Genomic DNA, 21715 nt, shown 5'->3' on the forward strand with positions numbered 1-21715 from the left:
AACTAGCTCTTGTAGACCAGGCTGGTCTCAAACTCACAGAGATCCGCCTGCCTCTGCCTCCCGAGTGCTGGGATTAAAGGTGTGCGCCACCACCGCCTGGCTAGCCTCCCAATTCTTAAACAATCTTCCTATTTTAGTAAAACCAAGTAACAAGTGGATCCCCGACACTGGAAGAGCCCGACACCGCTTGCATATGTGGAACTATTTGCTGGGATCATTGCTGGCTACATGGGGAGATGTAGACAACCAATGTAGAAAGGAGGAATGTGTGTGGGCAGAACTGAGTACACACACCCACAGAGAGATCCTCTTGACCCTCCATCACTGCTCTCTGTTCTCTGGAATCACAGTTAATGGAACTTAGGGAGATGTCTGATCTTGACCCATGGTTGTCTATGTTGCTTTCCCAAATGAAAGATCTAAATATGGTTTTTGTTTCTCAAACAAAACAGAACAAAAAGAAGAGAAAAAGAAAACAAAACCCTATGCCATTAGTATTTTCTGTTCACCTTTTAAATGATTTAAATAAATAAACTTGCTTCTCGTCTTGGGTCTCAGAAAAAAAAATGAGACCCCCAGTCCTCAGAGGGATCACAAAGCAGTGAGACTTTCTACTGGACTGCAGGTGGCCTGCATTGCAATCAGAGGCTGCTTATTGGTTTCCTTGCCACCCAGACCCAAATATTCACACACAAACTATATTAATTACAACATTGTTTGACCAATAGTTTAGACATATTCCTAGATAGCTCTTTCATCTTAAATTAGTCCATTTCTATTAATCTATGTATTGTTATGAAGCTGTGGCTTACCAGAAAGGTCTGGCATTTTTCTCCTTTGGCTGCTACATGGCATCTCCTTGACTCCACCTGATTTCTCTCTTTATCTCTTTTCAGATTTCCTGCCTGGCTTTACTCCACTTAGCCATTGGCCAAAACAGCTTTCTTCATTAACCAATAAAAGCAACACATACACAGAAGGCCTTCCCCTCACTACATGCTTGCTAAGCACAGGTACAGCAATGAAGGAGGTGTCTCACTGATGGTGTGAAGACATGTTCTACCCAAGACATGTTTATCAAGTGAGTAGATACTTCCACAGACTTTGTAAAATGGTAAACAAAAGCTGTGCACTCTCCCCGAATTCTCTATCTCCCTCCATGCCTCCTCCTTTATTTTTGTCCCCATTGTCTTCCTCCTACTTAGCTCCTTCTCTTCCTCCTCTATTTCTTTCCCCTTCTATTCCTTCCTTCTATATTTTCTTTTTCCTTCCTTCCTTCCTTCCTTCCTTCCTTCCTTCCTTCCTTCCTTCCTTCCTTCTTTTCTTTCTTCCTTCCTCCCTCCCTCCATTCCTTACCCCTCCTTTCTTTGTATGGTCAGGATATAATACAAATAAACAAACAAATGAATGAATGAATGAATTGAAATCAAGACATGCTTTAACAAATTGAAAACAGAACTACCCACATAAAATTTAGGGAACCAATATATTTATTGGGAACTTTAAGTAACTTGGAAAAATTCTTAGATGGGAATTGATAGAATAGAAAACTTTTTTTTGCATGTTATTCCAGTCTGAATGCTCTAATCCTATGTTGAGTGTGGTTCTGTTAATCACAAGATATTTAATGGCACCTATTTTCTAGCTCCCATTAGATGTGAGTAACATACTCATCATAGGATAGAGAAAAACATCTCCAGACCTGGCCAGGAAGCTCCCAGGGGCAGGTTTACTCTTTCTGGGGAAATGCAGATCTTTGCAACGGGATGAATACCAGTAGAGATTGCAAGAGCATAATGATAATACATCCTTGCCTACTGTTTCAGTTGATTAAACATATGAATTCCATTGTTTTCTTTCTAAGGTATCCTTTTTTAGCATAGATCAGATAGAATACAAGAGCACCAACCGATCTCTTATGAAGTAACCTCCCATGAGGAATCTGGTGGGTGAATCTTTGGTAGCATCATTAGACATTAGATCACAGCAAGGGCCAAACCAATCATTAGCTTTAAAGACTGGAAATTCAAGGAGAGTATAGGCTGAAGTAACAACACAGAGGCTTAATATTAATTATCAGTGCTCAGATAATAGCTCAGGCTTATTACTAGTTAACTCTTACATCTTCAATTAGCCCATATTTTTATCTATGTTTTGCCCTGTGGCTTGGTTCCTGTTCTTAGTACTGAATGTCCCTCTTCTCTCTGCATCTGCTCACTGCTCCACTAACCCTACCCTTCTTCCCATCTTTCTCTTTTGTTTTTCCCCTAACCTTATCTTTTCCAGCTATTGGCCAGTCAGCTTCTTTAGTAAACCAAGCACAGCAACATATATTCACACAGTGTAAAGGAATATTCCACAGAAGAGCCCCAGAGACAGCTAATGAACAACCTTGGTGTTCTCCTGGCCTTAGCCTCACTTTAAATCCATAGGATGGTGTCATCTACACCATGGTGGGAAATCATAGTGGGTTTAGCTGAAAGTGCATCCATCTCAGGTATTGCATACAAGAATACCTCTGCCTTTCTTTCAACATGAGCACACATGTGCGTAGCTGAGCATAAATCTTGCAAAGCACACTGAAATAAACAATATCTCACAGGTAAGGTGCTTGAAGAACCAGAACAGTCTAACAGAAAGCACCTGATTCTGAGGTCACCTGAAGGTCTCACTTGATAAGTGTCAATCAAACTTGACCCTAGCAGGATAATAATGACTGTTGGTGTTTCTATGAGAGGCAGGTATGTGAAAGCTTATACTGTAGAAGACATAGGCTACAGCCCTCAATCACAAACCCACTTGCTAAGTCCAGGAGCCCTGACTTACATACTGTGGGGTGTGATGTCCACATTTGACTTCTTCTTCATTCTTGGAAATATGGCATTGACTATCTTTATAGTACCCATGTGTGTGAGCTCTCAACACACACACATACACATACATACATAATACATACATACATACACATACACACACACAGATGACAGCACAGACCTTTTCTATCATTAACATAAAGCTCTTAAGGAAGTCCAGAGCTTTTCAACACCCCACTTATCAAACACCACAGAGTCAATCTTTCCTTATTGGACCCATCCCTTGCCAATCCCAGTATCCTTTATCCTCAGAGCTCTGCTGAAACATCTATTTCTTCTGGTAGAGAAAGGAAGGAGCCAGGAAGCTTCTAGTCAGAATAACTTCTATATCTCTTACCTGCCCACTGCTCAGTAAGTCTTGACTCCTGCCATAATGCCCAAAGACCTCTTAGCTACAAAGGTAGACTACTTGTAGGGTCCCATCTTCTCTAAAGAAGATTCCCAAGGTAAAAGCAGAGGACATTCAGTCTTGGCGATACCACAGGAGCTGCAATGGCCTCATGAGTACTGGGACAAAGCACCGAGCTTGGGTGTCACTGAACAGGCAGTCATTTTGTGCATGGCAAGCCTAGCTCTGCAGGGCCTCATGTTCAGCAAAGAGACATAGGCAACCATAACCTCTAGACAGTGACTCTACCTACTTCCCTCTGGACATTGCATCTCTACATACAGGAGGTATGAGAGTAGTGGGAAGTGGCTAGTTACGACAGGCAGAAACAGCCATCACACTAATGTGAAGTAGGTAGCTCCCTGCATTTTATTTTTACAGTACTTTTGATAGAACCAAGATATTTTCTCTTGGGTACCTTTGCATATTTTCAGTTAATATCCAGTCCAGTTGACCACTCAGAGTGTCTGTACCAAAAAATATGCTGTGTGGCAACTGCATTAATCAAGAGATGATGCAAATGTTGAAATGCAAAGTGACTGTTGCTGCCCCAGTACAAGGTGGGTCCCCATTGCTGTTCGTTGTTATTCCCCATTGATGTTATTTTCAATTACAACATTTCATGTTTGTGTGTTTATTTGCAGATTTTTGCATGCACCATAGGATTGACTGTCCTCATCACTTTGTCTGTTTGTTTTATTGATTCTCCATCTGGAAATACATTTCTTTATTTCCACTGAATGCTGGACATACTCTTAACTACAAATTCCCTGGGAAACGTCTCTATAGCAGGCTCCTTAATGTTTGTTATTATGGATGTGTTAAGTCTGAAATAGTCATAGGAACTGCTCTTCTAAGACCTAAACTGGTATTTTTGAACTACCTAGCCCTTGAACTGCAGAAAATGATGTAGGCCATGCTATCTGGTTTAATAAAATTGGCAGTTGGTTAACTTCTGATGGGATCTTAATTAATAAATTTCAGGGAAACCATATAATAAAATTCAAAATATTGGAATTTTTTAGCTCAGAAATCATTTTTCTAAATTTTTCTTCTCCAAGGAAGTAATGATACATAAAATATGTAAGAATAATATAGCATTATTTCAGTGTAGTATGTAGAAAGTGTCTAAAGTCCAGTAATAGAATTATCAATGCCTTGGAGTCATAAGATAAGATGATGAAGAATAATTAGAATTATATTATCTGAAAAAGAGCCAATACAATGGAAATCATTCATATTTGAACCCTGAGTGGAGTATGCACATTTATGCCCTGACCCTGTGTTGTGAGATGCATGCATAGATAAATGACTGAAGGGAAGTGACCAAACCTTTAAAAGTGATGACAACTTATGCTGGAGAGGTTGTGGGGTAAAGGGAACACTCCTGCACTGCTGGTGGGAATGCAAATTGGTACAGTCCCTTTGGATGTCAGTGTGGTAATTTCTCAGAAAATTAGGAAACAATTCAAGACCCAGTAATGCCACTTTTGGGAATATATATCCAAAGGATGCTCAATCGTGCCACAAAGACATGTGCTCAACTATGTTCATAGAAGCATTGTTTGTCATAGCCAGAACGTGGAAACAACCTAAATGTCCTAAATGTCCATCGACTGAAGAAAATGTGGTACATTTACACAATGGAGTACTACAAAGCAGAAAAAAATAAAGACAGCTTGAATTTTGCAGGAAAATGGATAGAGCTAGAAAACATTATTTTGAGTGAGGTAATCCAGATACAGAAAGACAATTATCACATGTACTCACTCATAAGTGATTTTTAAACATAAAGCAAAGAAAACAACCCCACAAATCTCAATCCCAGAGAACCTAGACAACAATGAGGACCCTAAGAGAGACATACATAGGTCTAATATACATGGGAAGTAGAAAAAGGCAAGCTCTTCTTAGTAAATTGGGAGCATGGGCATCTTGGGAGAAGGTTGAAGGGGAGGGAAGAGGTAGGGAGGAGAGCAGAGAAAAATGTAGAGCTCAATAACAATTTTAAAAAAAAATTAAAAAGTGCTCATTGACAGGCCATGGGTTTTCCAGTCGATTTCTTTCCCATGGTCTGTGCTGTGCAGCAAGGCTCAGAGTCCTGCGAACTCTGCAGGGTGAGAGGTACTGAGACAATGCTGCAGCACATGGCGTAGCTTCCTCAGTCAGGGGAGATTCTGTTCACGGAGCGCTCTAGCAGCAATGGAACACGTCTAGTATCTGGGGTCCTGTGGACCATGTGATGTGTGGAAGAGCCCCACATGAGGAAGAGTCATGACAGAGGACAGGAACTGGGAGTCCCTGAAGTAGCGAGGGCGACTATTGAGAAGGCAGAGTGCCAGGCTGGTGCCTCCCCTGTGGAAACTGAGACATCAAAGGCTGTGTGTAGGCGAGGGCAGCACCATTAGTCACACAGTAAAGTCAAGGCAGCTCAGAGCTCAGCGTGGGGCAGGGCTGAAGACCAAGTTCTAACACGTTAACAGCTCTTAATAACAAAAGCCCAGAGTCAGACATTGGGGACAACACTGAGAGATCAGAGAAATGAAGGAGCCAAACCACAGTCACCTTACCTCTCAACTTCCCAGCTGAAAAGAGACTGAGCTCCTTCTCCTCCTGCCTTATCACGTCCCCCCTCCGCCCAGCTATGTCACTTCCTGTCTGTCTATGCAGGCCTCCAGACCTCTATGGTTAGCTAGTGCCTAGCTCTGCCCTCTGATCTTCAGGCAAACTTTATTTGTACAAACAATTTATCACCAGACTGTTATGCTACACACACAAACACACATACCACATACTCACATGTCACGTACATGCCCTACATATCAACATACACACATACACCATACATACAAACATACACACAACACACCCAAACACAGAGACAGTAAAACACGCATATACACACACACCACACATACACACATATGCATACACACCACTCACACACATATACACCTCGCATATCAACAAACATATACACAATACACAAATAAAAACACACACATGTCACATACTTGCCCTACACATCAACATACAAGCATACACATATACAGGACACACCCAATCACAGATACAAACACACACACCACTCATGTACACACAAATCATACATATACACACTCCACACAACTCATACATATACACACTCTACACATCAACGCACATATACACACCACACACATAAATACACACCACACATACATACATTACACACATACACACTACACATACACACAAAACACACACATTATGTACACACATACACACCAGATACCACACACACATACATACAGACTACACACACCATACACATATATACACATACGACACATCACACACATACACACATATGACATACCACATACACCCCACACATACCACACATCATGCACACACATACCAAATACACCACACACACACACACACACCAAACCCACCACACACTACACCCCCATCCCCACACACATACCATTGCAAAGTCATGTGGAAATGCAAAGATCACTATTTGAGCATACATGGAGTAAGCAAGAGACGGTCCATGACCTTATCTTTATCCATTTATTCTTGCAGCTTAAGCAGTGTGAATGCTGAGTGTAACAGCTAACAGCACTGATTAGCTGATCCCTGCTTTCCTGTGCTGCCCCATCTCCCTCCCACCTTCCTCCTTAGAGGCAGCCTAGTTGTGAGAATTTCGTGTATTTTCCTAATTCATTAGCTTAGCCCCATCACAAGCATGTGTCCATCAACCACCTGTCAAGAGCTCTTACTGTCTGTTATCCTCATCAAACATTGTGTGTGATCTTAAACAGTCAGGCAGTCTTTGTTCCTTCCTTGAACTGGCCTGTTGCTTCTGCCCTCCTTCAGAACAGGCAAGGGCTCCCACGATCTAATTTCTCTCCCGAGCCTCATTTCATAGGCATGCTCTTCCTGCTGGATCCTTTATTTTAAGCAGACATACCAACCATTTTTCCAGTATGAGTTGTCCACTTTCTCTGGGCACTTTTATCCCATTTCTTCGCTTTGAAATGTCTTCTTAATGAATGAACTCTAGTAACACTTTTTCGTTATTGTTGCTTAGGGCATAACCAAGGAGTGGTAAGCTCTTAGCCTTTGTGTGGTTGAGAAGAATCTGAATTTAGCCACACACCTAGTAAGAGGTTGGGTGTGGAAACGGGTCTTCTACTGTTTTGTCCTCAGCACCCTGAATCTTCTAGATTTTCCTGCTTTTGTTGAGACCTCCAAACAATTGTGATGACTCACATTAGCAGTTATGAGTTTGTTCTTCCAAAGATTTTTAATTATTTAAGGCTTTTTTATTTACAATATAGTTTATGCAATTTGCAATTTTGTTAACCTAATAAGATTTTCTTTTAAAAAATTCTTCTCATTGCTGGTTGTGTGTCAAACGTCTGAAAAATGCACGTCCATCAACATTTTCAGTATGGCCTGTGTTACTCGCACCTTACTTGCCCATGTCTTCCCATTTATTAATACTTTCCTTAGCAATGTCTTCTCAAGGATTTCTCCTTTGTTTACAGTTTCTTTTTCTTCTTTAATTAGAAGGATATATCTCAGTATTTTAATGGGTTGTGTTTCACAATAAATGGATTTTATAACCCTGTAGTACTTATCCCTTCACTTGCACATATTTTGAACAATTAATAATACTCTTTTAGAATTCATTCATGCCAGAGTATTCTGCCCTTTGTTAACCAATTTTCTGGTGTTGGTTTTCTCTCATTAAACACATTTTATTTGTCTTTGTTTGTTTTTGTTTTGATAAAATTAGCAACTCCTGGCTTACACTGAAATGGGTTCTTCAGTTCATGAGCATCAACTGTTGCCCTGCTGCCTGGCAGAAGTAGAATTCCAAGTTGTAAGGCTTGGGTCATGATTTTCCATGATCCTGAGGATTCAGCTTGGGCCCTGAGCTTCATCCTGGCTCCTGGGGCTGTTACTATAGCTCAACTCTGTACATTAAAAAAAAACTTTAGAAGTTACCATAATTTGCTTACTTATTTATTGTGGCAGAGGCATGCACAGCACAGTACATGCGTTCAGGCAGGAGGACAACTTGCAAGAGTCTGTTCTCCCCTCCACCATGTGAGTTCCAGGCAACACCTTCAAGTTGTCAGGCACCTTTACCCACTGAGCCAGCTTGCCAGTGCCCAGGAATTATGGAAACTCTACCCACAAATTATTTCTTCCCACACTTCCAGTCACTGTCTACCGCAACCCATAGCACTTGGATTTATTGCTCTACGCCCATTTACCCTTCTTTTCTTATGCTTCTTCCTTTCCCTTTCCTCTTGTCTATTCCTTGTTCTTTCAACATTAAATATTCAGAGGGTTTGCTCAGAAAAAGTGCTTAACTTGTAGATAGCTTACATGTGTGTGTGTTGGTTAGTTAATATACTGGTTAGTAAGGAGAAGCTGGTACTGGTGGATAGCTTACGTGTGTGTGTTGGTTAGTTAATATACTGGTTAGTAAGGTGAAGCTGGTACTGGTGGATAGCTTACATTAGATTCATTGTATATTGGTTAGTAAAGTGAAGCTAATACTAGATATCATTGACAGACATTTAATGTGTCTTTCCACTGCTTTCTGCTGTCTCCCATCATCTTGTATTGTTCTGTTTGCACTGATGTGATGGATCTTCGTAGCCTTGTGGGTCAGATCTTCCTTGGACCGACGGTTTCCTCCAAATTTTATCTCTTCCTCTTCATTCTGTTTTCGGTCATGTGCTCCCATGTCCAGTTAGAAAGGGTAAAGAATGCACATGAATCACTTGAGACAGACTTTCATGCCAACACATGCGTGTAAGAATATAATGTAACCTTGTGGACATGCCTGTGCGTGTGAACTTGTCTCCCAGCCATAGCCCAACATGAACTTCAGTTTCTCTCTCATTCAGCAGTGCTTATACTCTGGAAGCTGCACACCACACTTGTTTTAAAGTATTTCTCCTCCCTTTTATAACAACTGTGCTTGTCTTTACCCTCAGATAAAACCGCAGGCCCTTCAAGGTGGTCGAGAATCCTTTTATATCTCTTTCTACTTTTACTTTGCTGGGGTTTTTTTTACTTTTTTTGCATGTTCATTTCTTATTCATTTCTGTTTCCTGTTTAAACTTCCCTCCTTTCACACTTCCTGTCTAATGCAGACTAGAGAAGGAAGGACGCCAGAGGGCTCCCTGCTGACTGTGTGTAGTTGAGGGATTCCATGGACTAGTGAAAGCTGGGGTTGATGTATTTCACCATTGATGGCAGGAGTTAAGTGGACAATTAAATCTCCTCAGTGTTCTCAGCCAACCCCTGTCTTCCACCTACACCACACGTGCCCAGAGTTCTTCTTCTACACAAACGCTCTTCTGTATTTCTGCCATACAAAATCTTCACCGACTGACAACTGGCTTACACACCTCTCTAATCACATATTGTCTGTCTAGTCCATCACAGTTTTAGCACTCCAACCCATTTAGACATTTTCATGGTAAGGTTTTCGTCCTTGTTTCTCTGGACATCTGGCATTAGCACAGTAGCTTACACAACTGAACATCCGGATGAGGTCTGTTGAGATCTTCCTGTGTGTCATCATTCGTGGACATTTCAACAAGGAGTACAGTTGATTAGTTGCCTGGATTTTGTTCTGTTGGACTTCTAAGGTGCAGCTTCTCAAAAGTCCTAACCTGGAATAGGGGCCTCATCTTAGCTTATCCTGATTACAATGGCCCTGTGCACTTCCTATCATACTCCTGGTTTCTACCATGATTCTGGGAAGCCATGGAAACACTTATGCTTAAGAACACTTAAATTTTACACACACACACACACGCACACGCACACACACACACACACACACACACTTTAAGTACACTTTTAAATCCATTTTGAATAGTTGCAGACTTGTTCTGCAAGCATGCATAACTGGACTTGGATAAAGGCTTGGCTAATTTGTTTCAGAATTCCTAGATATTCATGGTAGAACAGGTTTCTATCCAGCATGCAAATTTTGCTGGACTCAGAAACCTCTGTTATGATAATTATTAATAATTATATAATTCACTGTTATAAAAACAGTCCAGGGCTAGTTGAAAGCAAGACGCTATTCCTAGTCAAACAGGCCTTGTTTTCAGGCCCAAGGGAGAAGATTCTCCCAAGAGTCCTCACACCACCTCAGTGGGAAGGCAAGGGAAACAGATTGATAAAGACTCAGAAGTCCGGTGTGGACACGCACGTCTCTGATCTCAGCACTTGAAAGGCAGAGACAGTGAGTTCCAGGACAGCAGGGCTACATAGCGAGATTACCTCTCAATAAACAAAATAAAACAGGAATTAAGCTGTAATCCAGGTCTACAGAGGCTTCAAAACAACAACACAGCTTTGGGGTCCACATGCTGACAGATGTGTGCTGTGCATTTAAAACGGAAATGTTTCTGTTTTGGAACGCTGGTCAACTGCAGATGGATTGAAAAGGATATTGGATCTGAATCATGAGAATTCTTCGGATGTAGTGGACATCATCTAAGCATGAAGTGATAACATCTCTAGGAAGAAATACTGGGAAACATATTCTTATGTTGAATAATTTAGATTATTTTTAAAAGCTGATGTCAATCTATTCTCAGATGGACTAGTAAAGTGGTTCAGTTGAAAAGGAAGAGGGCAATGGGGATGGGAGTATTGTTTCCCTGTGTCTGTTTTATGAGTCTTCCCAATGCTCACGTACCCTTCTGGTTCTATTGGCTGTCAATCACTCAGATAGCTTTGCTTGTTATGCCAACCCAAACCACTATTGCCTCAGATTGCAAACTTCACCCAGGGCATGCAGGGTGGTGAGTGGGCTTTGTGGAAGGGGCATCCCGGCTGCGGCATGCCCATTTTCTCTGTCCAGTTGTTTTCCTACCCTCCCTGATGTCCCATGTCTTTGTTACCTATCCCAGCATTGAGGATAAAGCTCTCTTCATCTTCACCCTCATATTCCACTGCATGACTGTCCTTAAAACAAATGACTATTGGTGACAATGACAAGAAAAAGTATGTGTTGAATTAGTGAGCTGGCTAGTTTCATATCAGTTTGACACAAGCCAGAGTCATTTTGGAAGAGAGAATTTCAATTAAGAAAATACCCCCACCAGAGTGGTCTGTGGGGAAGTCTGTGGGATGTTTTCTTGATTAATGATTGATGTGGGAGAGCCCAGCTTGCTGCAGCTGGTGCCACCCCTGGACTAGTAGTCCTAGGTGCTAAGATGAAAGCCAACTGAAGAGCAGTAGGCAGCATTCCTCAATGGACTCAGCTTCAGTTTCTGCTCCCAGGGCCTCTCCGGCCCTGATTTTCCTCAGGCTATGATACGGAGCTGTAAGGTGAATGAAGCAAACTCTTTTATCCCCCAAGTTCCTTCTGGCCACCATGTTCTATTACAGCCATAAATACCCCTAACCAAGACAATTAGTAACTCATATTTCTTGATCTGACCTAATCTGGTCAAGATGAACCTCTGACACCTACAGCTAAGGCAAGGTTGGCACAGTGGAAGGGGTGATGAGGTCTTGGGGTGTGTGCTTTCTCAGCCTCATACAGTCGCTGCTGCATGTGACTGTCACTCTTGGGGTGAAGCCCTGACACCCCCCACTGCTAAGACCATCACTCACCACAGACACCCTGGGTGTCACTTCTCCCCTGACCTCAACAAGAGGGTAGTCTGTCTGTTTCCATTCAAATTTAACTTAAATGCTCCTTGGACTCAAATCATTTCAGCATGGAACCCCAAAGAAAGAAGTTGCAAAGCAATTTCCATTCAGTATGCTGCCTGATAGCCTGAAAGCAAATAGGAAGAAACACCCTCCTGAATTCCTGATGGTGCTCTGGAAATGAAATATGAAGACATCACTGCGAGATGAGTCCTGTAATTGCAGACAGTTTGGATCGTTCTAACAGCTGGGCAAACAGTCCTTAGGGCTGCTTCCTGCAAAGGGGCTCCCTCGCTGGCTGTTAATCACTGGTCTTCACTGCGGGCACGGCACGCAGGGTGGTGCTGCGTGTGGGGTTTGCTCCATGCTCTGGTCTTCTCTATAATTCAAGGTTGTGATTGAAACATTTATTCCTGCCTCAGCAAAGATCTTCCCGTTGGAAAATCACCTTTACTTCTCCTTGGAAGTCCAGCAGGGGCATCCAACCTTTGTGTGTTGAATTTGACATTGTCATCCACAAGTGTGCAGAGCTTCCATTGGAGCTATCCTGGCATGTACATGGCCTTTGGACTACAGGTTGGATGTGCTTAGAAAGCCCAGCCAGGATATCTCTGATGGGTCCTTCTGTCCTGGAAGTAGCATTATTGCTACATGCTTTTTACCAAGGCCACCTCATGACGTTCTTCCAATCCTTACTATGTACACAGAGACATCTCAACTCTAGGCAAGCCATTGTGGCTATACCTCTTTTCTATTTTCCACACAATGTGTTTTGTGTTTTCATTATAGAGTCTTTGGACCAAAACAAACAGGAGAAAATCAAAGTAGACTGCAGTTCATTATGGAAGAAGCCACATTGGGGCAACAAGTTTCAGTGTGAACTGTTATACATAAAGTCATGTGTTGGAGGACTTGGTCACCAGCCAGAGGTTCTGGTTTGGTAGGCTTCAGAAACTAGCTCTAGATGCTGTGAGTGAATCCCTTGGAGTGTGCACTGATGGTCACACCTACCTCTGCTTCTGTCTCGTATTCTCACCAACCTGAGATGAGAGGCAGCCTCACAACCCTGTCACTGATGCCAGGTCACTCTGACCACTGTACCTTCCCACCATATTGGACTGAACCTGATGGAGGAAGGTCATTGGCCAATAAAGAAACTGCTTGGCCCTGTGGGTGGAGTAAACAGAACAGAACGCTGGGAGGAAGGGGAAGTGAGCTCAGAGACTCCACAGCTCTCTCGGGAGCAGACGCCTCAGAGAGAGACGCCATGCCCCGCTCCCGGGATGAAGCTCTGACCCAGGATGGACATAGGCTAGAATCTTCCCGGTAAAACCGGTTCTCACAGATTATTAGAAATGGGCTAAATTAATATGTGAGAATTAGACTAGAAGAGAATGGGCCAGGCAGTGTTTAAAAGAATACAGTGTCCGTGTAATTATTTCGGGGCATAAGTTAGCCGGGCAGGCGGCTGGGGTGTTGGGGACGCAGCCCCGCCACCACCCCTATTACTACATGAACCTGCCCAAACCATAAGACAAAACGCATTTTAAATTAAAATATAATTACATTTCCCTCTCCTTTTGCTCACTCTTCCACCCCTTCTCAAATCCGTGGCCTCTTTTTCTTCAGCTGCTGTTCATATGAATGAGTAAATAGATAATTACAACATGCTGAACCCATTTAGTGTTGCTTGTCTGTGTGTCTGTGATTTCAGGACTGGCCACTTGATATTGTTTAACCCATTAGGAGACTCATCCTTGGGGTTGACTGATTTCCCCTTTCTCAGCAGCCCTTAGTTTCTTGTAGCTCTTTGTCTAGATATGGAGCCCATGAGATTTCCCCCTTCCATGTTTGCAAATCTATTCCTGCTGCCCTTCTTTCGATGATTTATTTTATATTGTCCAGGTATCATGGGTGAAGTCTCCCAGTCGTATCTAGAAGACACCATTGTACACCAGACTTCCTGTTCCTCTGGTTCTTACAGTCCTTCTGCCCCTTATTCCTCAATGTTCCCTGAACCTCGGGTCCAGGAGTTGTAGAGGAGACTTCTTTACTGGGAAAAGCAGACCACAGTGAGCTATACTTGGCATTTTGACCAGCTGTTGTTTTCTGGCATGGTCTCCAGCACTGTGAAGAGAAGTTTGTTGAAGGGGTAAGAGCTGGGCTTACCTGTGGGTATAAGTATTTAGAGTGAGCTAGGGACTATATTGCTGTAGTTAAGTGTAAAGCAGAAGGCTCTCCTCTAGTAGATAATGGTTTTTGAACAAGTTCCATCACCTTTGACTCTGGGTCATTTTGTTCCCCTGTAAGCTGTAGTGGCCTATGAATAGAATGTGCTGTCCGGGTGCATAGGAGTGACGCTTTTGTACCCTAGATATGGGTACAGATTATGATTAACATGCTTCATTTTAACTAGCCTTGTTTGATTTCTTTTTAAATCTACATGCCTTTGTTTTCCATTATTTTATTTGCATCTGGTTATTCAGCGTGCATCCGCATGCAGACATCTTTGAGAATTAGTCCTCAATACCAAAATGCTCTTATTTCTTTAGAAGCGACCGTCCTCTTTCTCCTATCAGGTGAACATAGTACTGGGTTATGAATGAAGAAATTAACTGAATATCATAAATTTAAAATGTCCTAGGATTTGCTTTCTATTCTTCTAAATATAAATTACAGAAAATTGTAAAACCCAGAATTTAAGATTTTGTGTCCAGATACACGGTTTCTGCCCCTCTTCTTAGAACCCCATTTTACTCGAGGGCACTTTGGTGCAGGCCCAATGCAGCTGTGAGATATGCAGGCCATGGAGGCTGGACACTGAGCCAGAGACACTTTGCCCCCTGAAGGAGGTCACTAGGACCTGGTGCGGATGGTGTGGGTCACTAAAGTTATGATGTTTTGTTTTTGTGTCTCCCTCAAATATTGTTAATTCCTTAATTGGTGATTTCTGTGTGTGTGCCTTTACTTCTCAGAAGCCAATATGAGATGAGGTCCTCAGGTGGACATGAGTATCATTAATACCCTAAAGGAAGAAAGAGACATCAACAAACACCTGGGGAAACACCGTGTGAAAATAGACATAGATGGGGTTATGTGAGTCACATGGCAGTTATGAGCCCATGGAACAAGCCCGGGAGAAGATTCTCCCTAGGGATTCAGAGGATCACAGCCTGATGATGACCCTGCACCTTGCAGTCTGAAAGGTGTGAACTGAAGACTTGCGAGAACACAAGTATCCATTGCTGGGAGGACCTGGCTTGTGAGAGTTCACTAAGGAATCCCAGCGGTTAACACAGAATCCAAGACGGCAGTTCAAAGAAGGCAGCTTAATCTTCCAGTTGTTAGAATAAAAAAATCCTGCAGCCTCTGTGTGTGTAAATTAGGAAGAGAGACTTTTTTTCTAGCCTGTGAGGCTCTGTGATGAGTCTCTCACTTTGCACAGCAAATCAACTGATCTCGAAGCTGAAAACCCTCATCCTTCCCTTGGCCTGTATTTGGTGAAGAGGGTGTATCCTTTGTCTCCAGTGGATGGAACCATGCTCACGTGTGGCTCACATGTTCCTCCCATTCTCCTCCGGCCAGCACATATGGAGATGCATTCACACACGCAGGGCAACCTCTCAGCTCCTTTTCTGAGCCTTGTCATCTATCTATTGAGGACAAACTGTCACATCTGTCCATTTCCAGCAAGCACACAGATTTATCAACAGAGTTTAGGGTTTCCCTTTGTTTCTGTGATAAGCTGGCAACAAGCTTACATCTTTCCTCATCGGTAAAAACATGAAAAATAGAGGCAATGTATCTACTCAGTGAGCGCATTAGCAGTTGCAGGGGGTGTTAGCAATGTTAGCCCACTTTGATCGAGTTGTTCTCTCCACTGTTTCCAAAGCTGTGTGATTCTCTTTGTCTCTCTTCTTCCTTCTATATCTTTGGCTTTCTGTTTTGAACTTGTTTAATGGTTTTGTACAGTTGTGATGGGTTGAATGAGACAAGTCTCTGGTAGTCTTGGACATCTGAATGCTTGGTCCCCCATGTTTGGGGAAGTTTAGGAGGTGTGACCTTGTTGAAGGAAGTATGTCATGGCTGATGGAGGGGCTTGAAGCTTCCAGGATTCTTGCTATTCCTGCTCCCCCACACTCGCTTCCTGATTGCAGTTCAAGATGAGCCCCTAGCTTCCTTCTGCCTCCATGCCTTTGGTCTGTCACAGTAACTTCCCATCCTCAGAAACCATTAGCTCAAATCAGTCATTTCTTTTTTAAATTGTCTTAGCCACGGTGTTTTATCCCGAACAAAAAGGAATGAAAACAAATCAAAAGACATAACAATGTTTAGTTCATTTCAGTACCCAAGAGAATCCATTCTAGAAGCTTCCCTGTTATCCCCATCAGCAAAGGCTTCAAACAGGGACAGAAATATATTTAAACACTGAATTGAAAAGATGTTGAATTAGGAAAGGTTTGCAGGAAGATGCATACAGTATCTCTCATTCCAAGGTGAATCCTGAACCAATGATCCCTGGGGTTTTGTGTCTGCTGGCTTCTTTGAGCAGAGGCAAGCCCAGCCCTGATGGATGGGGGAGCCACTTGAGTGGACGCAATGCAGCTCAATGGTCATAGTGGGGTTAAAATAACAGTTCAACGGAGACACTTCCCAGATAATAAAACAAACCATTAGTTTGAGACAAGAATGTCAGTATGATGTACAGAGTCCCCAGAGGATCAATGTTCCCTAGATTATGAAAAGTATAAAGAAAGTTCCCAGGTGGGGCATGGGCTCTCAGTGTCAACCTGTGCTCTGGACACTTTGCTAGCATGAGGGTGGGCATACGGGCAAAAGAGCCCTGCCTATGTCAATGAGGGCTTAGAAGTATATAGTATAGAATACATACTTTCCTCTGTATCACCTCTGTGTGTGAGACCCATTGGGAAAATTACATAACTGGAAGGGAAAATAAAAGTTCGCAGTTTTTACATGAACTCGATGAAAATCCCCTGTTTCAAGTCGGCTTTACAGCACACCTAGCCGGAGAACTCTTCCCCCTCGCCTCAAGTACCAGCCTCAAAGACAGCCGCATTCTCTAGGACTGGGTGCCCTTCCCTTAGGCTGCCTGTGTGGAAAGGCCGCTCTTAAATGGTGGTATTTTTTTCTTTCTTTCTTAACAATACAGTTAGTTAATTTGAGGATCTGATAGAAGCATACGTCAAGGGTCTTTGCTTAAGTTCCCATTTCTGTCACCACAAATGATTTCCCTTCTTTTGTTCCCTCCTCTCTAACCATAATCCTCTCTGCCTGGTTATTTGAGACAAGAGTAGATAAAGCCTTCCTTCATTTTCTTAAGTGCTCTTATCCAAGCACCCGCTCTTCAAATGTGCTGAGTAAGGGCCTCTGAAGGGAGGATCCCCAAGGAGCAGAGGTGTCCTGCAGGCCAGCGGTTTCTTATGCGGGCGCCAGCCATGCATCACTGACTGCTTGCAGTAGGTGGACCGAACTCTGACCCCGCAGGCTCCCAGGCTCCCAAGAGTCCACTGTGGAGACCAGAGTGGCCTCCAAATGGCCTTGCAGCATCGGAGCTGGCTTGTTAGGATGGAAGCTAACTGTGGATCTTCTGGAGGGTTTTCACCATGGAGAACACACTTGTCTTTTTAAACAGGGACTCACAAAACCCAGTCCCTGTCTAAGACCCGATGATAAACAGGGCAGCCCAGTGTTCCCGAGCCTTGAAGCAGTTCTTTTCCACAGAAGCAGCCTCTTGCTATGTTTCCGCCACTTGCACAAAGCAGCAGGCTAGTGAATGCATGGTAGGGAGCCACGGCTCTTGGAATCTACTGGAATGATCCCGCCCATTCAGCGCTGGGGAATTCGGGCAGTATTTCACAGTTGAGGAAGGGCTCCCTCCTTCTCTGAGCTCTCGCTCAGCTCAGGGCTTTGACTTGAAGACTGCAGCTTACACTGTCAAAACGCATGCTGATTTGATCCCTTTATTAAAGGCTGGATCCTTAGAAAGCCGGCTCTGTTCCGTGATAAAGGACTATTCAGCGTGAGGTCTGACCCTGCAAGCAGGCGTCTGCGGGGCCGCAGTGGAGCGCTTGCACCCCCTACAGGCTGACCAGAGCCAGTGCGACACTGACGCGGGCTCACCCCCTCCCTTCTGCCTTGCTGGTGAGTTTATTTGAGAAGGTTTGTAGAAGTCTGACAGTCCCAAAAACAGGCAGGGAAGGGCAGGGAAGGACTGGTTGCCACTTTCCTCAAGAAACCAGACTCCCAGCCTCTCCTACCCTAGAACTGAGTTTTGCCCAGCTTCCAACCAGAAATCAGGTTCTTGCAGGCGGGAAGGAAAGGGTAACAAGGACAAGCTGTTCCAAAGAAATGTGTGGCCTGTGTGGTCCTTGTACCAGAATCTCTCCAGCCTCTGAGCCCATCGTTCTAGCTGATGCTGTCACCACAATTTGTCAGTTTTGAGCAAGGCAGTCAATGTAGTATGTGTGTGTGTGTGTGTGTGTGTGTGTGTGTGTGTAAGTGTGTGCAGGACACAGCCAAGTTCTGCCCCCCGGAGCCAAGAGTAAAGAACTACCCTTCAGGCCAGGCTCAAAGAGACTTTGAAGGGCATCATTTTGTGTACCTCCACCTTTCCACCTAGGCTGGACCTGAGCTCCCATCAGAACAACAGAGCAGGGAGAGGGGGGCACGGCCCAGACAAAGCAAGCCTTCCTGTGAGCATTCAGGAAGGAAGTGGGTATCAGTCCTTGGCATGTTCATGTCCAGGCCATGGCTATAAAAGGCCTTTTCCCTACAGGATAGCACTGGCCAAGAGAGCTTGAACTTGGCTTCTAACAGGAGAGACCTACATTTGTACTGTAGCCAGGGAGCGGCCACTTCCTCACAGCTTCCTCTAAGGAGGAGGAAGCACTTAGCAGAGGCCAGAGAGTGAAACTTGAAACTTGCGATTGACACAGGGAATCTGACCCTAGACAATGTGACGAGCATTGTGGATCGTGGCCCCACCAGGAAGAGCTGATCTTGCAGAATTGAAGTGAACACATTTTATTTTTCCATCCTCAAAAATTTAAATTAGTATTTAAAAATCCGAAGAACACTATGGAGCAAAAGATACGCATTTCATTGCATTTATCAAACAATGGGTGGTAATATTTGAATATTGTTTGCATGTAACTTTTGGTGAAGCTTCCAGAAGCCTCATTGATCCTCAACTTAGGACATGGCATTCTTTCTCCAACCTGCAGGAGACTCAAGAAAAAGCAAGGATTACCCTGTAGTACAAATAATAAATAATAACAATATATTATTATATTATATTAATATAATAATAATAAATCAGAGATAGATGTTGGGTCAACACAAAAGCCAGAAAAGCAAAGCAGCCAAGCCACTAGAGAAGTCTTACCTCTACCAAGGCTGGGAAACCACAGACTAAGCAGACACCTCTCTCTCCTCCCATTTTATATTCCCTCTAGTGCTGGGATTAAAGGTGTGACTCCCTAGTACTGGGATTAAAGTACAGGCCACCACCACCTGGATTAGTTTATAAATTGATCTTGTGGCCTTGAACTCACAGAGATCCACCTACCTCTGCCTCCTGAGTGCTGGGATTAAAGGCGTGCGCCACCACCGCTCGGCTTCAGAAAATCATTTTTTGCTCAGGCTGGAAGTTACTGTGATTCTAGAAGACAAAACACAGGCTAGACAGACCAGATGGTCTCCCCTGCCCTAAACCTTAAAGCTGACTATAACATAGAGTATAGTTGCTCAATATAGTAAGCTGAGAAAAGCTTTAAAATGTTAGACATAGTCCATTGTTGAAATGGATTCTACATGCAAGAAACCTCAATACACTGTCACAAAGGACACCTGTAAGAATGACTGAGTATCCATGCCCAACTATTTTTAAATAGTTCCAAGTATCAGGAATTAGAATGAAAGCTCAGCATGGTGGTCCGTATCTTTACTCCCAGCACCTAGAACTGTAGACGCCAGTGGACCTCTGTCAGTTTGAGGCTAGCCTGGTCTACATAGCAGATTCCAGGCCAGTCAGGGCTACAGAGTAAGTGTCTCATAAAAGAGAGAGAGACAGAATGACAGAGAAGTCAAACCAAGCACGCTCCTCCCAGGAATGCTGACCAATAGGAGTGGGGGGTGGGGGGGTCAGAAAGCTTCTAACCTAGAGAAAATGGCAGGAGGAAAGGCTCCAGGATTGCAAGCAGAAGCAGCTTCGTTGCTACCATTGCTGTTTCCTATTGCAGCCACGCAACTTGGACATCATGGATCACTTAAGAAGCATCTGCAGGCCGGGCGGTTGTGGCGCACACCTTTAATCACAGCACTCGGGAGGCAGAGGTAGGTGGATCTCTGGGAGTTCGAGGCCAGCCTGGTCTACAAGAGCTAGTTCCAGGACAGGCTCCAAAGCTATGGAGAAACCCTGTATCGAAAAAAAAAAAGCGTCTGCAAATTGCTGGTGCTAGGAACCCTGCCCCTGTTCCAACTAGTCTCGCCAAGGACTCTTATTCTACAAGGTGTGTCGTGGGATATTTTGTCATTAAATTGTTCCTAGAAATGAAATGTTCGGTAGTAGGCTATATTAACACAGAATAAAATAAAAAACAAAGGCCTATGCTATCAAAGAAGTCATAAAAATATACTGACTAAAAACATCCGTCTGCACCGGGTGGTGGTGGCGCACACCTTTAATCCCAGCACTCGGGAGGCAGAGGCAGGTGGATCTCTGGGAGTTCGAGGCCAGCCTGGTCTACAAGAGCTAGTTCCAGGACAGGAACCAAAACCACAGAGAAACCCTGTCGTAAAAAATAAAACAAAAGCAAAAACATCCCTTTGTAGATGCACCCATTATGAGGCAGCAGTAGTCGGCTTTGGAGAGACAGCAAAATGGTGGTTGCCCAGGATGTGGGGAAGGAAGGAAAGGAGAGTTTGTGTTTAGTGAGTACAGAGTGTCAGTCTGGGAAAATACCAAACAGTTCTTGGTGGATATCACCTTCATAGGTGGATGATACCAATTCCAGAATATGAGACTGCGGAGCGAACGCTGGCCTGGCAGCTTGACACTAGGGCTCTTGGATTCCTATTGTTGAAAACTGCAGTCAATGGATACACACCACATTTCCATGCTATCATTAATCCTGAGAGGTCTAATAGAATGGGTAAATCAAGGATGAAAGTTCAGCCATTACCCATTGCCCCTGAGAAATGTCTCATATAAATATGGGACTGTCTGTAATATCAAGCCAGACCAACGGCTGTGGGATCGTTTACATATACTGGTTGGCAAGCGTTATTTCTTGAGTTGGCATTTTATCAAATATGCACTTGCTTATGGAGATCATAAGCTTCTCTCTCTCTCTCTCTCTCTCTCTCTCTCTCTCTCTCTCTCTCATTATTATACTATTAAGTAACTCTCAAGGCAGCTCCACTGGTCTCAGAACTTCTCTTTGGAAGTCAATGTCCAATGAAGGAAATTTCCTTACATTGTTTCCAGCCCAGGGCCTGGCACTGAACTCAGCGGAAGAAAGATGAGTTGGAAGAAAGGGCAGCATCACTCAGGACACCTGAGTGGACTGTGCAGGAGAGGATGTAGAAGGAATGGGACAAGAAACAGGCCTAAATCCAGTGATGCAGTTTCAGTTAGTTGGCAAGAAAGAAAGGAAGGAAGGAAGGAAGGAAGGAAGGAAGGAAGGAAGGAAGGAAGGAAGGAAGGAAGGAGGGAGGGAGGAAAGGAGGGGGAGAGGGAGGG

Source organism: Microtus oregoni, unplaced genomic scaffold (genome assembly GCF_018167655.1).
Source record: "Microtus oregoni isolate MIOR12 unplaced genomic scaffold, Mior012 000129F_ref0000347, whole genome shotgun sequence".
Lineage (NCBI taxonomy): Eukaryota > Metazoa > Chordata > Mammalia > Rodentia > Cricetidae > Microtus > Microtus oregoni.